General features: G+C 50.8%; 2 long non-coding RNA genes across 2 annotated transcripts; both read left to right on the top strand.

The window, feature by feature from the left end:
* Positions 1-609: 609 nt before the first annotated feature.
* Positions 610-8,791, top strand: LOC138109236 (uncharacterized). Its single transcript, XR_011150366.1, has 3 exons — positions 610-799; positions 2,301-2,549; positions 7,752-8,791. It is a non-coding gene; the product is annotated as an uncharacterized lncRNA (long non-coding RNA).
* A 2,358-nt stretch (positions 8,792-11,149) lies between these two features.
* LOC138109235 (uncharacterized) lies at positions 11,150-14,124 on the top strand. The gene is made up of 4 exons (XR_011150365.1): positions 11,150-11,347; positions 11,812-11,889; positions 12,632-12,828; positions 13,370-14,124. It is a non-coding gene; the product is annotated as an uncharacterized lncRNA (long non-coding RNA).
* The last annotated feature ends 1,619 nt before the right edge of the window (positions 14,125-15,743 follow it).

Genomic DNA, 15,743 nt, shown 5'->3' with positions numbered 1-15,743 from the left:
TCCTGCCAGGGGCGCATGTCTTGTTCCAGATCCCTCAAAAGGATTTGTGTGTGTCCTGCACTCCCGAATGCATGGCTTGGAAGGAACATCCTTTAGCAGGAGAGAGAGGAAGAGGATTTTGTATAGAGCTGGTGAGCTCGGGCAGGTGAGAAAAGAAAAATGAGCAAATGTAAGAGCTGAACGGTCCCTTACGGTGCCGCAGGGGTCTCCGGGAGAGCTGGGGTGGGGCTCTGACCAGGGCAGGGTGTGCGCAGCCCGCTCCCACAGTCTCCCCCGCCCAGGGGTGGGGAGGGCAGGCCCGGCCGTACCCGCAGGTGAGCGTGGCTCCAGTGGGACGGCTCCGGGGGGCTGCCGTGGTGGGTTGGGGCTCGGCTCCCGGGCGTGGCCGGGCTCGCTGAGCAGCGCTCGGTGCCCGTTCCGTGCGGGGGCTCGTCGGTATCTCCCCCCTCCCTTGGGGGACGATCAGCCTGGCGGCTCCGCCTGTCCGCGGGAGGGAGGAGGCGCAGACCTTGAAACCCCCGAGCAGGGCTGGAATCCGTCGGCAGCGGGTGGCCGCGGAGCACTGGGGCGGGCACGGCCGGGCCGGGTGTTTCTGGGTCGGCACGAGAAGCGCCGCCGAGCCGGGGGTCACCCGGATCCACGAATCGGCTCTCCCGGCCCGCCTTTCCCGTGCGCAGCTCTGTCTTTCGGGGTGTTTGCAGCTAATGTGCGTGTCTTCGTCGTCGTCGTCCTCCCCGCCCCCTCCCCCCGCCGCCGAGGGTCAAATAGTTTGGCACAAACACCTGTCCGGAGGTGTGAGGTGAGCTGACAGTGGGGCTGGCTCGGGTGAGCAAAGGCAGCCTTTTGCTGGCCCTGGCCCGGTTTTCAACCAAAAATGCGAAGGAGATGCTGTCCAGTGCTTATGGAGTACGATTTTGGCGCTGAGTCGTTCCCAGGGATGCGTCTGCTTGAGCAAGCTGCACCACAGCGACAGTCAAAGGGTCCGAGATGCCGGAACTTGGATCTTGGAAGTGACAGTGCACACTGCTGGGAGGAAACACTTTGAGGAGAGGGGATGCCCGCTGCTGTTCCGTCCCACACTCGGGGCGGGGGCGGTCGCTTACGGGTGTGCTTCCAGAGGTCAGCCACCTGTGCCCGGCTGGGAGGTGGGAGCGGCGGGTGGATTGCTTGGCGTGCCCCACTTGAAGGGAATCCCTTATCGCTCGTCCGCGGCTGCCGGTGCCTGGGCGTGTGTCCCCGGTGTCCGGGCGCTAACCCTGCCCGTGTGCCCCTTGTGGCGCAGCGCGGCCGTGGGAGGAGCTGGGCAGCCGCCGCTGCGGGCGCGAGTTGCGGTGGGGGCCCCCCAGAGGTAAGAGGATCACCTGCGTCGTCCTTCCCAATCTGTGGCCCCGAAAGGTGTGTTTTCCAACGCTTCGGGCTCCGGGGGACTAACGGGGGTGCCACATGAGAAGGCAAAGCGCCTGTGCCACTGCGGATGTTGTTACGAGGGGTGCGATAATTTTTTTGTGGAATGTGTTACCGTGGATGCTGCTACAAGGTAATTGGCCCTTTAGCCGGGATGTTTTACTGTGGGTGTTGTTAAGATGTGTCCCCGCTCCTCTATGCGGGATGTTTAGCTGGCCTTCCAAGAAGCCTTTGAGCTTTGTACTGATGCGCTCCCCAGAACTCTCCGGCAAGGGCAGTTCAGGCAGAGCCCATGCAATTTTTGGTTTTAGGCTTTTGTTTTGAGTTCTGCCTTCTCACACTTGTTGCAGCACGCACTTGCTGCAAAAACTGACTGTGCCTCGGGAATTCTGAGCTTTGCAGTCATATTTTATCGTAACTCGTGTCTGGTTCCCTTTGATTTTTTGTTCTTGCCCCTTCTCCTCTCTGTTTCCCCTGTGCGTATGTCTTCAAACGCTTGCTTGTGTGTTTTTCTGGACTCTTGAAGAAACTAAATTGACAACTACCATAAACAGTAGTTTGGGGGGGATCTTGCTACGAGGAGTTAAAAAATATTTTTATAGCACTTATTTTGTCAGCATGGTTGGTGAACGGTAGAGCCACTGAACAGCTTTGTCGTCCTGTGGAGTTTTTCCCTTTTTGCGCCGTAGCGAGATTATTATGGAATCATTTAATAGCACGTGTCAAACGTCTTTGGTAGCATTTGTGGGTCAGGAACACATGTGCTGCATAGTTCAGCTCTTGCCATACCTCGTGTGCTATCCTATTTCAAGCTCCTACTTCAGGCAAAAACGGACTTTTTCTCTTTTAAATTTTTTTTAAATTATTATTTTAATTTTTTTTTTTTTAATTTGCAGAATTGACTCATCATAGAATCCCAGAAAGGTTTTGCTTGGAAAGGACCTTAAAGATCATCTCGTTCCATCCCCCCTGCCATGAGCAGGGACAACTCCCGCTAGACCAGGTTGCTCCAAGTCCTGTCTAATCTGGTCTTGAACGTATCCAAAGAAAATAATGGGAGTCTTATAGGCCACAGCTGGGACACAGGAATCAAGTCGTTCATCCAGGAAGGAGTTCCTTGGGTCCAAACAGAGAGGAGTTGGCTGGTAAGTGACTTCTTTTGTCCTCTTTGGTAAGCAAATTTGTGTGTAATGGTTTTGGAAGTACCTGCAAGTGGCTGTTACTCGTCACAATGGGGCTCCCACAGCCAGACCTCATTCTCCTGAGGAATTGTGTTCACCTTCGGTCTTGCACAACAGCAGCTTCCAGCTCCATTTCCCAGAAAGGACTAAAAGAACCCAACAACCGTTACAGAGAGTGCCTGGGCTGCCTTTCTGCTCCCCCATGAGCCAGTGGCTGCTGAGTAGCTGCTGTTCGCTGTAGGCTTCCGTAATTCCCGTGTTATTTGTAGGGTTGCTCTGTAGGAACCCAAAAGCAAGGCAGAATTCAGTTAGGGCAGGAGCGAAGGTGAGCACAGAGGTGGGGATTGTTCTCAAGGTGCTTCTCTGGTTTTGTAGTTGTGGTTTAAATGTAACAGGGTTTTCTCGGGAGCTAAGCCTCCCCGTTTGTGTGCAGGAAGGCTCATCCTGAAGGATATTTGCAAAACTAGCGGCAGAGTAGCCCTGAATTACACATCTTGCAAAGCTGCTTCAGACCAGAGGGTCACTATTTTCTCTCAGCTGGTGGTGTGGGTCCCTCTGCGTCCTTTTCTCTGCCTTCTGAATGTCTCTTGCTTAGTTACAAAGCAGTATCAGGTAAGGCACAGACTGGGTAGCAGTGGGGCACTTCCTTTGCAAATGGTCAAAACGAGTACATGTAGCAGGAAACGCATTTGGGAGGGCCTGAGGCAGTGCTCTTATTTTGCCTTTTGGACTCGTGGTGAAGCAGGGTGAAACTTTTCTGGTCTAAGCATCACATGTGAAGTCAAGGGAAGGTTGATGAGGAAAATAGATAGAAGTAAGAGTAATTTCTTCAAAATAATTTGTGCTTTCCACCTGCCAAAAAATGGGAGGCATGATCAGACACCTTGTTTGGGGCTTGTTTTGGGCTGAGAACAAGGAAATAAGGTAATAAACCCTGGTGAACGGCAGACTTTAAGAGATAGAAGCATAAGGCGCCATCTCTTCGTTGTGACAGTATGTGTGTTTCTTTGGGATCTGAAAGGAAGGGACTTGAAGCCAGGCTTCTGTTTTATTTTCTTTGACAGAGGTAAATTGGAAATAACATTTTATCTTTATTAGGACAAATCTGAGTGAGCTCATGGTTGTTTTTTCTGTCTGCTTTGGCTTCTGTTGTCCCTTCTGTGATAAGTCCTGCTCCCCTGCTGTGCACCTTGAACGGGTGTCTGTGGTACTGCCCTGGTCCCTGGTGTGGTCGTGTCCTGGAAACACAAGAGTAACATCCAGTCACAAGATGCTTGGGAATGAAGTGTTGGGTATTTGACCTCTGACAGGGGCCTATTTTGGGTGTAAAGTGCCCAATTTTTAAATGGCTTGGGTTTTTTGTGGTTTTTTTGTGGTTTTGTTTTTGGTTTTTTGTTTGTTTGTTTTTGTTTTGTTTTGTTTTGTTTTACCTAGGAGGAGTGTGAGGCTGATTAGTTAGGTTGGTGCCTGAGAAGGGGGGAGTCCTGGGTTCCAGCAGTGCTCCTGGGGCTGCTGCTTTGGTCAATACACCGGGGGACAGGAACTGAGTGATATTCCTGCTGTGCAAACGTGGGTGGGAGTGGGACAGCAAGTGGCAAAGCTGGGCTTTTTTCCTTAAATCCCAGAACACCTGGGTATAGCTTCCATCAGCCAGAGGAGGGAATGAACCCTGATGCCAGCCATCCTGGGAGCATTGGACTGGTACCATCTTCTGCATTATCTTTTGTATGATGAGATTCTCCTTTGATGAGAGAAGGCAGAAAATGAAGCAGGAGGTGGAGCTTGTTTTGTTTCTGTGATCTCCAGGCTTGAGGCAGCTGCAGAACAATTTGGTTTGAAGTATTCCTACCAAAGAGAGTCGGCTTAAACCTCTCTCTGGTATTTTTTGGATCCTTCTGTGCCACTCCTCCTTTGATCCCTTACCAGGGAGGTGTGGGCTCAGAAACCTCTGTGCCTACTAGATGCAGTTTTTTTACATATAAATTTAGATTCTTAGGAAAGTGATCAGGTCTAATGAAAACACGTTCTATTCACAAAACATACGGAAAGCAGGTGTTTTGGCACACTTGTTAATAGCAGGTCTTGCACTTTGTTTCTTCTATTTTTTCCTTTAACCTGTTTTTAGGAGGACCCCTAAACTGGAAAATTAGAAGTGAGGGAGAAAATGTTGCTTTTCATTTTTTAAATGTTGCATTGGATTTTGTTATGTCAAGTAATGCCACCAAAATATAATCAGAATAATTGAGCTTTAGGACTCTGCACTTCATTCTTTTAATATGTTTGAGGGACTGGAGGTGCAAGAAACGCCAAATCCCAAAGCATTTCTACATCTGTAACATTAAGTGCAACATCTTTAAAACCAAGTCTTCGGTGTGGGGTTTTCACATGTGTGCTTATGGTCTAAAGGCCTTTCTTGTGTCCCAAAAGCAGAAAGAAACCTGCCAAAAGCAGGCCTTCATTGTATATCTGGGATTTCAGTCTGCCATTGGATTCTTCCCTCCAGTCTTCTGTCAGGCTCTGACCCCAGGGCCATACAGGGTGTCTGTTGCTTCATTAGATGGGAATGAAATCTGCTGAGTCTGTCAGGAAAGCAAAAACATCCTCGAGGTTTGTTTGGCTGAAGATAGAACATGAAGGTGTCCCTACTAGTAATGGGTGTGAGTGCTGATACTTTTGGTTTGTGTGGTGCCTCTGGTCCCTCAGAAGTCAGGGCAAGACTGTAGCAAGGAGGGAAGCTGCCCCGGCTGCAGCTGAGGACAGTATTGGACGTTTCAAACTGCTTAGTCCAGAGCTGGGAGAACAGCTTTTCTCCTTTCTGCCCATCACTGGGCAAAATTTTAAGATGAAGCTGCACTAAGCCCTTTCTTTTGTGGTTTGGTTTTCCCCCTGCCTTTTTAATGTATTCCTAAGTGGAGCAGTGAGGAGCAAGTGGCTGGGTGATACGATTTCTGACTGGCACAGAAATGGGCGTGTGTGTGTGTGTGTGTGTGAGCACTTCCAGGCAAATCCAGATGTGATGTGGAAAGCCTAAGTGAGGATTTCCAGCCCTGGCTACACAGGCCATGACACAGGCTTCTGAAAAAGCACAGTGGCTGCCACATAGGTATTTGTATCAAATTTGAAGGGGCATGTGTTTATGTCTGGGGGTCACTCAGTTCACTGGGCCTGAAAGTTGCCCCTGAAGTAGCGAATCTGAGCATTTTTTTTATAATTCCAAGTGTTACATCTTTAACATTCCAAATACAGAGTAAAGTATCTTCTTAAGAGGCTTAGGTGTCTTTGGTTGGCTTTGTAGTTCAGGCAGTGGATTTGTTAGACTGGCAGAAGTGTTTTCTCACCTGGAGGTGCGTTACAATAATCAACATAAGAATTAACTGGTCTTCATTTTTTACCTTTTTTTTTCTTTATGGTTTGGGGAAAATATTTGGGATAAATGAATCAAATGCGTTTAAGTATTTCCTTTCTCAAGGGGTGGTTTGTCATTTTCTTATGAATCCTCAAGCAAATGAAACTGGAATCTGGGAAATGGATTTGCCTGTGGATTCCTGCAGTTCACGGTCTGCTGGATCAGGGTTCCTTTGGACAAGATAGCTATTAAGAAAGTGTAAACTCTAGTTAAGAGGAGCTAAATATTTACAAAAGAGAAATGGTTTCAAAAGAACTGGATATTTTTTCCTTTTTGGGTAGTTTTGCCTAAGGTAGGGATGCTCCAATGACTGCACCTTCTTCCAGCTCCTTCCACCAAAGGTGCCACATAAACGCACATCCTAAAAGCACTAAATTCGGGGTGTTGTGTATGAAGGGAAAACCAAAGCAACTTTCCCCCCTCTGAAGTACTTCAAGGGCTGCAGTCCTGTGCAGAGCAGTTGTTCTGAGCTTGAAATATTTCCCTGTGCCAAAGCCCAGGGAGAAGCACCCCATGAGGGACGAGACAGGGTTTTCTGCCTGGGCCCCTCCACAGTGGCAAGTAGCAGGTGGCCAACGAGGCCTTGGCAGGGCTCTGTCGTGGTGAGTAAGTGGCTTTCACAAACCCACCCGCGGCAGCTGAACATCTGCCAAGGATACCTGCCCAAGTGTTTCCGTGGTTTGGCTGCACAGATCCTGACTCGGTTGGAGTGCAGATGTGCTCGAGGCCAGCAGGGCCCTCAGCATTCCGTGTTGAGAGGGCTGGATGGTGTGTTGGCACCCTTGTCATGTGAGAGCTGGCACCCAGCCGGGCCACATCCTTGCAAAGTTGTAGCCAGTCTTGCTCTGTTCCCTCAGCACCGCTAGATCTATCCGGAGGTTCCTACTGAGAGCCCCACCCTCTCCCAAATCGGGGTTTTCCTGCCCCAAAGCAGGCTGCCAGCAGCCTAGTTTTGTTTTCTTTTTCCCCCTATCCAAATTGCCATCACGCTGTGGAAGTAGTTAAAAAAGATGCTTAGGAGAAACTGATTCTCAAGTGTCCTTCATCATTGTTGTCTGAGTACAAGGGGTGGGAATAAATGCATTTACTTTGCCTTGACAGCTGGATTACACGTTCTTTACCTCTGCTAATTTGTTTCTGTAGCCTTTTCCCTTTTCATCTGCCATTCCCCGCAGTTTTGCTTTTGTTGCCACCAACAAACTGGTGTGCTTGTTTTTACCGTGCTTTTCTAGCTGTTAACTTCGGGCTTGCTCTTCTGAAGCACACTATGAATCCCGCAGCCTCCTCCTCGGTCATTTTTTTTTCCTGGCCACTGTATTTTGGCAATGGTGTAAGGGAGTGGAAGGTGACAGGCTGTTTTCCTCGTGCACAAGGATGGAAGCACGTGCCCACCCTCAGGGCTCCTTCTTACCCCACTTTGAGTGGCATATGGCTAGAGAATTGCTGTCCAGATTGCTTGTTCTGATCACAGAGCTCTTTTATTTTGCGTTTGTGACCCAAGTTATGAAAGGAAAAGACCTTGCAGGACAGTGACACGGTGCACGGAGCTCAGGATCTGGGTTATTAAAGTCTCTCCTGATGTACTGTATTTTCTGTTAAGGCATTTCAAGCATGCTCAAATATCCTTAAATTCAGTCCGTGCACTTGGTCTGGATAGGAAAACAAAAAAGTGTTTTGCCATAATAGAACGTTATTGCAGAATACTTAAAGGCAGTGTGTAGTTTTCCTCTTGAACGTTTCCATGTTCTTTGATGTTACAGGTCTCTGTGCAGCGACACAAGGTTGGATCCCTGCCTATGCAGAGAAGCAGGACTGAAATTTCTCCTTTTTTTTTCCCTGAGAACATCTTCCCACTGAGATGCCTCTTCATTTGGTTTTCCCCGCACACTGATTGTTTTTATTTAAGCTTTATTTGGAGCTGTGAAGCATTTGGGGCTACACAGAATAACGTGATTCAGCAAGAGCTTTTAATCCACCCCAGTAGCTCTCTTGCAAGGGCTCGTGGACACGTGTCCTGTTACTCTGTCAGTCACCTCAGAAAGATGCCAGCTGCTCTCAAGCTGGCTTGCTCCACCTAGACACTGGAACCCGCTGTAGACTTCCCCCTCCTTTTTCAGGGTAAGGAGAAGTGGTGAGAGCAAGCAGACGTTGAATGAGATTTGAGGCCGCTTGCTGCCTTTTGGTCAGATGTGTAACTCATGTCATGGGTGGGTTTTCGAGGAGCAAACATTCTGGAGCAGCAGGATGGTTTCCATAGACACTGAGCTGAGATCCTGTGCACAGAGCGCCAGGTCGCAGCATTACACTTCAGGCCCCGTAAGTGCTCCCACAGATCTAATGAAGTGTTTCAGCCTCAGTTGACTGGTTCGGGTAAGCAGGTGTCTGACAAGTCTCAGTGCTGCCTGCTGAGCCCCCTGCTCTTCGAGAGAAGAGTCTGGCCTGAGAGGTAGCAGGCAGGTGACGTTGTTCAGCTGCTACGTCCGGCCTCAGCTGCCAGGGAAATGTACAGCTGTGCCGCTCGGAACAGCAGTGGGGCACGGCTGAAAGGCTGCTGCTGGGGAGGGCAGCAGTCTGGCACTGGGTCACATCCAGGGGGCAGCACAGGTGCCACGGGCAGCATGTTGGAATACTTGAAATGTCCTTAAAACTTAGTATTTGTTAGGTTTCCCCACTTGATTTGGAGTATCCTTTCACAACTTGTGGTCTGTGTTAGGTTGTGGAGTCTTTTTTGTTTTGGCTTTGTTTTTCTAGATAAAATCAAGGCAGTGGGTTTAGCACATGAAAGATTAAAGAGGTTTTACCGGAAGTTGGAGAGAGTTGTCTAATTTTTATCTCTACAAGCTTGGGTTTTTCCTTCCTTTTTCAATATCTGCTGTGTTGGGTGTCACAAGGAAGGCTGGATTGCTCACAAAGCGCTTCAGGAACTGGTGCTAAGCCTGCTTTTTCTGAAGGTGTATCAAACTGTGCTACCAAAAGGGCTATTTTCTTGTCTGAAAAGCTTTCCCCTGATGACCATCAATACGTGCACATATTTTAATCATGTAGCCAGATGTACTAGGAATTTCACTTTCGAAGCAAACACTTGTAGTAGTTTTCTGCTTAGTTTGTGTCTGTGAGAAGTGGGATGTGGGCTGGAGGGGTGTTGTGGGGAAGAAAGGATGGAGTAAACCTGCTCCATGACTGTGCAGTGAAGGACTAACTCCTGGCATGGGAGTATTTATGAACTGTATCAATATTTCACTGGAATTGGGGCTGTAGCAGTGGTGGGTGTGCTTGGGTTTGGCCTGGGCCTGTCAGGATGAGCCATAAGCAACCCAACCAAACCCCTGATCCCTCAAGGGATTTGTCAAAAACTTCCACAGAAAGCCAAGGTAGTAATGATTCCAGAGGAAAAATTGTAGGTGATTGCTTATGATCCGTGGGGAATTTCCTTTGGAGCTGTCAATCAGAGAGTCTATCGAAGCAGAGCACATCTTTTGGTTCTTTTTCTGGTGTGTTATTCCTTCTCTGCGTTTAACGAGTTTTGTGTGCTCTCATTAAGGAAGCAGCGTGTTTTCAGCTGGAAATTTGGGGTGGGGCTTGAACAGTCCACGTTGCTTTACACAAGTGCTTTGGTTATGGGTCAGAGAGGGAGAAGGGAAATCACTTGTTATTATCTTGAATTTTTCCATCTAGGCACATGGGAGTAGCTCAAGGCTGCCACAGTTCTCTGAGAAATAACAATGTTTGAGAGGTTTAAGCCTTAATAACCACCCCATTTTGTCTTGATTGCAAAGATTCAGTCCTACAGTCCCAGAGAGATGAGGGGAAAAAAGAAACTTCTGCTATTCATGGAAAACCTTCTGTTATTCCTTGTGCAGTCTTTTAATTCTGTTGTATGACTTACTGTCTACTATTTTTCTAACAAAACCTGTTCAAAATTTAGATTAAGGATTAGAATTTAGGATCACTACAAAATCTTGCAAAGCCTGAAGGACTAGGGGTGATGACTGCTCTCAGCAAAGGTTATTTATTAACATTATGTCAGCTTTCCCTCAGCTTTGAGCAGGGAACCTCTGTGACAATGTTTTAGGTCAGAATGAGGGCTGTGTTTAAGACTGACCCAGGTCGGGTCAACTTTTACGTGTAGGTGTGGGGTTTGGGCCCCAACACTGAGTAAAAACAGGATCAGGAAAAGTCATTGAAACAAAAAATGACAGTGAAGTTTGTCAAACTGGTGCTTTCATACCCCACTTGCCAGTCTGTGCTTTCTGTTTGAGGTTATCGTGTATTTGCACTGCAGGGAATGAATGTCCCCTTCCAAATTCAGTCCAACAGATCCCAAAGACCCTCACAATAATATTTATTCTTTACTTCCCTTTGTGGCAATTTATTCTCCAAATTACTATGAGCAATTCTTTAATTTTTCTTGGAGAAAATCACATGGCACAGACAGTCCGCAAAGGGGCCCAGAGTTGTATTAGGAGAAGAGAGTGCTGAGAGCTGCGCCTTCTTGTGCTCTTACTCCTACACCAGGGAAATATACACTATTCAAAGTCGTATTTTCCAGTGCTTTCACCTAGAAAAGCTCTTCCTGGGAGACGGGGAACGGATGTTTTTTTCTCAAGTGCTCAGAATGGACAGGGAGCGCTAAAAAGATGAGGAATATTTCCATTTTTTTCCAGCAGTTTCCGAGAAAATCATTGGCGCGGGTACGAATGGTTGGAGGGGAACTACGAAGTAGTCTTCTAAGTTTTGTTCTGGTATGGTATATCCCTCCTTTTTGCCTTGAGTATTCCCCTGCTCCCCGCTCCGCTGGCCGCACGGGGCCGCGGGCTCCCGGGGCGGCGGCGGCGCCGTGTGGGCGCCTGGGGTGACGCTGCTGCCCCCTGCTGGCCGGGACGGGCCCTGCAGCACGGAGGGGCTCGTGCGCTCTCGCTCGGCAGGCTCGAGGGCGCCACCTGCGGGCTAAAGCGCAGCACTGCAGGGAGGGGAGGGGCGCATGCGCACTGACCACGAAGAAGCCGCGCGTCACGTGGCCATTGAGGGCGCCACGGAAACAGCAGCGAGCATGCGCAGTGGAGGGCAGCCTCCCAGCATCACGTGGCACTGAAGGGCGGGATAGCGCTGCGCTGATGCGCATGCGCCATGGCAGTTCTGCTCGGAGTGCTGCCGCCCTGTGGGGAGCGTGCGGAACTGCAGGGCCGGGGGGGCGCGGGGGCCGTGTCCCGAGCGGCCGCCCCGGTCGCGGTCGTGTGGGGCTGCGGTGCCCGGAGCGCCGCGGGCGGAGCAGCGCTGGGAGCACCAGACGCGGGTCCCGGCCGCGGTGAGACAATGGAGGAGCCGAGCGGTTGCTGTGGTTTTAGCCGGGTTGAAGGTGAGCGGGGACAGGCGACCCGGCGGGGCCCGGGAAAAACCCTGGAGAAGGGGACGGTGCCTGCCGGGGGCGGTTCCTGAGCGGGCGGCGGGGGCAGCGCTGGGGCGCGGGGCGAACGAAGGCTGTCCCGGCGCCGAGCCGGGGAGGAGCTGCGGGGCTGGGGCCGGGGCTTGCGGCCTGCACGGCGGGGCCCCCCGGCAGAGCCTTTCCTGGGAAACAAACGCTGGAGTTTGTCCCAGCCCGGCCCCGTGCCAAGGGGCAGCGCAGCAGAGGGGGGAGCAGGAGGGGCAGTGTCGCGGCGCAGGGAAGATGGGGCTGGAGGCAGAGCTTGTGTGTTTCTTTTATTAATATGAACGTGCAAAGCGAGGTGGGATGGAAGCACTGGGGGTGGTTGGGCAGGTGAAACAGGACTCAGGGGACGAGTCGCTTTCCTGAGCTCCTAAAGTACCACTTGCATCTCTCAGGAGCAGTCGTGAGAAGTTTCCCGTTTGGAGCTGGGCTCCAAAGAGAAGGAACCTGAAATTGCTACTTCTGATAAAACTGTAAGTATAGGAGACTGTGTGAAGCTCGCTGCTATAACCAACCAATAACTTCCACTGACATTTTAACTATTAAAAATGGTGACTTATTTTCTCTGTGCACAAACCACTTGGCTTTCCCATGCAAGGTTCAGGGAGACTGTGAATTGCAGTCCAAAGCATCCTCAGGCTCCTGGTGCTTGGGGCTGCAGTGTTTGGTGCGTAGACAACATCATAGTCTGTCTGACCGGATTTGGATGTGCATTTCCAAGATACTTAGACTGGGAAAAGTCCGAGATTGTGGTGGGAAGGGCTTTCTCCCATGTTTGGACAGCATCAAGGTAGGGAGATTTTTACAATAACTCTTGTCTTTGCTTTCCCAGCCCAGGGTTAAGTTGTTCCCTGAAAGGGATGTGGAGTGACAAGGTCTCTGTTGGGAGAGTGGGAGACAGGGACATGCCTGGTTGGTTTGTCCTGGGGTGAGCAGAGAAATCTGATATTTGCAGTATGGGGTTGTGGATATTTAATCAATCCAGGGGTGCCAACATGGTGGTTCAGGGCAAAGGGGAGCAGGGAATGACAGACACTGGCACTAGATGTTTGGTTGTTGCTGGAAATGAGCAGCTTGACCTCCCCTGAGGCTGTGCTGGGTGTGGATTTGGGTCCTGTCCAGCCTCAGGTCTGTGCAGCAGGTGCAGACCAGGCAGGTTTTGGGCCTGCAGTATCCCAGCCTCATAATTCTTTGTCACTGTTTGTCTCCTTGCAGAGGAAAAGTGTCCCTGCTTGGCTGTTTGTTCCCAGCAAGCAGCAGAGCCCAGCCCTGAGATTCCTCAGCGTTTGTGACCCGCTGTCACTGTCACCACCGTTCCCTTTGCCACCCCCCTGCTGAAGGGCGGGAGCTGCACAGAGCCAGGGGCATCCAGCTGCAGGATCCAGGAGGATGTAGCTCCTCTTTTCAAGGAGGTAAGAGGTGTGGGTGCAGGAGCTGGAGGGAGTGTTTCCCAGGCAGAAACTGAGGTAGCCTGTTTTGGGTGGAAATGGCGCTTTGTAATGCGTTTGTGTTCAAAGGCAGCAGCAGGACTGGTGCTGGGTCTCCATGGGCAGGTGTAGCAATGCTTAGGAGTAACTTTGTCTGGGTGTTGTTTGAAGAATAATGTCTTAAAGCTGTTCAAGTTTCTATCGGTCTACTGGAAATTTGATGTTCTTGTGTCCATGGGAGCTCTGGCCCTGCTTGTGGAGATGTCAAAAAAAGGACATAGGATGCTCTGCATACACAATGAAAATGAACATTACCTTTGGATAAACTGCTGTTATATTGTAGGTCTGCAGAAGTGCTGAGCCTCAAAGAGTGGTTTGAGGGTTTGTAAAAGCAGAACAGGGAATAGACAAGTGGGCTCCAATAGGCTGCGGACCATCCCCTGTTATTTACAGAACACTTAATTCAATAGTGAACCAAAGCCTGTGGCAATGATTCTAAACAAGAGTTGTACCTTTTTTTCTTGAGGTCACTGGGAAGCATGGGACAAGAACTGAACGATAACTTCTTGTCAGCCTGGCAGAGAACCAGCAAATTCTGCTGGAAGAATATCCACGAGTACCTGTGAGATGATGACCTACAGTTTTAAAATGAATCTGAACAGTAAAACACGTTATTTTGAAGGAAAACCTCAGGTGGAACATGTGAGAAAGATTATTGCATGAGAGATTTCTTGAAAGCTAGGAATACGTTCATGTTGGGGTTTTTTACGTGAGCAAAGCATCTGAAAACACTCCACGGAAGGCTAGAGAGGTTAGTGAGGAGCTGAGGGCTCACTTGGGATCTCTGCTGCCTCGCATGCTATTCCTGCACTTGCAGCCAGTTGGCCCAGGATGGTTTGGCTGAAGTTAAAATTGCCACTTTCTGCTGAGCTGGATCAACAGTCTTTGGTGCAAAGGGAGGATTTTCTCATATTCTTGGCTTTTTAAGAGCTTTACTTTTGCCCAAGAAAGAGCATCATGGTCTTGCTGTTGTGTTGATTCCTTTTTCAAGGAGAGGCTGGAGCCTGGATTTCTATCTCTTACGTGGCCTTGTTGCTAAAGAAAAGTGCTAAAGGTGATTGCAAAGGCACGTCTGGGTGCTCCAGAAGTCAGGAATGGTTGTGATTTTATATCCTGGTTTTGGCTGGGACATTGAGCAGGTGTACCCTACTGGTTCTTCCTGATCTCCTTTGGCTCTCCTGCTTGAAATAAAAGTGTCGTTCCCCTCCGTCCCTTCCATAATTCCAGGGTCAGTATTTATTCTGTTATGGCTGGCTAATGAGCAGAGGGCTGGCAGAGGAAATGCTGCCTGGAGTGTGGTTGCACAGCGTGTGTGAGCAAACTTTTGCATGAGCTTCCAACAGCTCCTGGTCTGCGAGGCAAACAGAGGCTTATTTCAAAAGCTCTTTGATGGAGAAGTTTAAGTATTTTGGAGGCTTCTACGTAATTCAGTTAAAGCTTTTCTTATCACTAATGACAGATATAATGGCAGTAGTGCTCCCTCCCCCCCAGCCCCCATGCCAAGGGCTCAATCTCACACCGAGGCTTCAACTTTGCTCTGAGGCCCTCAGCCGCCTGCTCACCTCCCACTGCGCCTTTGAGGGCAGAGCTGATGCACTCCCCAAAAGTCTCTGGCAAGGGCAGTTCAAGCAGTGCTTATGCAGGTTTTAGCTTTAGGCTTTTGTTTTGAGCTTTGCCCCGACAGTTCCGTGCTTTGCATTCAGACTTTATTGTATTTAATTTGTGTTTCCCCCTGCTTTTTTATTCTTGCCCTTTCCCCACTGTTTCTTCGCTCTGTGCATCTTCAGACTTTTAGCTGTGTGCTTCTCTGGCCTCTTGATGAAAAGAAATTGATAAATATGAGGACTAGAGACTTTTTTGGGGGGGTGGGGGGGGTGAGGAGCTTGCTCTAAGGAGCCAAAATCAGAGTTACTTTGTCAATGTGGTTGGTCAGCAGGAGCGCCTGTGGGCCGAGAGCACAGGTGCTGCCTAGTTCTGCTATTGCCACAACTCATGTACAGCCCTGTTTCAAGCTGCGAGTCTAGGCATAACCTGATTTAAAAAAAAAATTAAGTTATAGGAGTAACTGTTAATAGCCGCGTAGAATCCCAGCACCGGGCCTGGGGAGGGCCAGGGCCGTGGGCGGGGCGGGCCGGTGTCTCGAAAGGAGTGGGCGGGATCGGGGTGGTGGCTGAGTGCCAGCGGCGGAAGGCGGGGCTGGAGGGGCCGTGTCTGTCACAGGAGTGGGCGGGAGGGGCGGGGCCGGAGGAGTGACAGCGCTGCCGGGCGCTGCCGGGCGGTGCCGGGCGGTGCCGGGCGGGGCTCGCCGGGCGGTCGCGCTCACGGGCAGCCCCGGGGGGGCCCTTCCCGCGGGGTCGCGCAGGGAGCGCGCCCCGGCCCCGCCCCTCCCGCAGCTCCCGGCCGTGCCCGCCACGTGCTCCCCTGGGAGGGGCGGGGCCTGGCGCCGGTGTCCAATCAGCGCTGCGAGCGGCGCGCGGGAACGGCCAATGGCGGGGCAGGGCGGCCAGCTTGAGCGGCGGCACCGGAAGGCGCGCGTCCCTTCCGGGTCGCGCGAGGGGCTGAGGGGCTGCGCGGCCGCGCTCCGGCCGGCTTTGGGTGGAAATGGCGCTTTTTAATGCGCTTGTGTTCAAAGCCAGCCGCCGGACTGGCGCTGAGCGAGGGGCGTGCCCGGGAGCAGGTGCAAGGTAAGCGCGGGGAAGCTGTGGCACGAGTCGTGAGCTGTTGGTGGCTGGGCCTGGTGGCGGCTGGGTCTCCCTGGGCGGGTGTAGCAATGCGTAGGAGTAACTTTGTTCGGGTGTTGTCTGAAGAATAGCGTATTAAAGCTGTTCAAGTTTCTATCG

Source organism: Aphelocoma coerulescens, chromosome 4 (assembly GCF_041296385.1).
Source record: "Aphelocoma coerulescens isolate FSJ_1873_10779 chromosome 4, UR_Acoe_1.0, whole genome shotgun sequence".
Taxonomy (NCBI): Eukaryota; Metazoa; Chordata; class Aves; order Passeriformes; family Corvidae; genus Aphelocoma; species Aphelocoma coerulescens.
The sequence above is the reverse complement of the archived record's forward strand: the minus strand, read 5'-3'. Positions and strand labels throughout refer to the sequence as shown.